Source organism: Rhinolophus sinicus, unplaced genomic scaffold (genome assembly GCF_036562045.2).
Source record: "Rhinolophus sinicus isolate RSC01 unplaced genomic scaffold, ASM3656204v1 Contig363, whole genome shotgun sequence".
Classification (NCBI taxonomy): domain Eukaryota; kingdom Metazoa; phylum Chordata; class Mammalia; order Chiroptera; family Rhinolophidae; genus Rhinolophus; species Rhinolophus sinicus.
This window is the reverse complement of record NW_027424162.1, coordinates 2,332-3,178: the sequence shown is the minus strand read 5'-3', so window position 1 is coordinate 3,178 and position 847 is coordinate 2,332. Positions and strand designations below refer to the sequence as shown.

General features: G+C 73.7%; 1 pseudogene; it reads left to right on the top strand.

The window, feature by feature from the left end:
- The first annotated feature begins 211 nt into the window (after positions 1-211).
- On the top strand, positions 212-330 carry LOC141569954 (5S ribosomal RNA; annotated as a pseudogene).
- The last annotated feature ends 517 nt before the right edge of the window (positions 331-847 follow it).

The following is an 847-nucleotide window of genomic DNA, read 5'->3' as shown; positions in this document are numbered from 1 at the left end:
GTGACCGAGGCCCGTGGAGCCACTGGGGGGGCGCGAAGGGGCCTCGCTGTGTGCCAGGAGTAGCCCGTCGCCCACACCAGCGGCGTCCGGAGGAGGGGGCGGGCGGGAGGCGCTCAGGCAGACATGCTCGCCACCCAGCGGCCCAGCAGCATGGCGCGCGCTCAGGAGGCAGGTCGGAGCAGGCTCTTGGAGCGCCGGGAGCGGGTCCAGCGCCTAAGGCCATACCGCCCTGAACGCGCCAGATCTCGTCTGAACTGGAAGCTAAGCAGGGTCGGGCCTGGTTAGTACTTGGGTGGGAGACCACCTGGGAACACCTGTAGGCTTTGCTCGCCTCTCCTTTTGCATCGCCGCCCGGCGTGGCTCCCTCGAACCCCTGCCGCCCCTTGCCCTGCAGCCGCCCAGCCAGCCGAAGGTCCCCTGGCCAGAGGCCGGTCAGCCACCGGCACTACAAGCTGGCAGCCCGGCGGCACACCAGGCCGTCGGCCAGTGCTCCCCCACCCTCTTCTTCGTCCTCTTCGGTCCCGCAGCCGTCATCCGGATCCCCCGCCCAGCGGCGGTCGCCACCGCCGCCGCCCCCACCGCCGCCACCAGCGCTGCCCTGGCCCCGCCGCCACCACCAAAGCCCCCGCCATCACCGCGTTTCCCACCCCCCGCCAGCGCTGCCCTCCCCTGCCCCCGCCGACACAACGCTGCCGACGCCATTGCCGACCTCGCAACCCTCCCTCGCCGCCGCCGCCAGCGCTGCTCCCGATCAGCCCCCGCTTCTGCGCCGCCGCCGCCCGCCGCCATCCTCCGCCAGCGCTGCACTCGCCCCGTCCGCGACCCCCGCCGCCAACGCCATACTCCC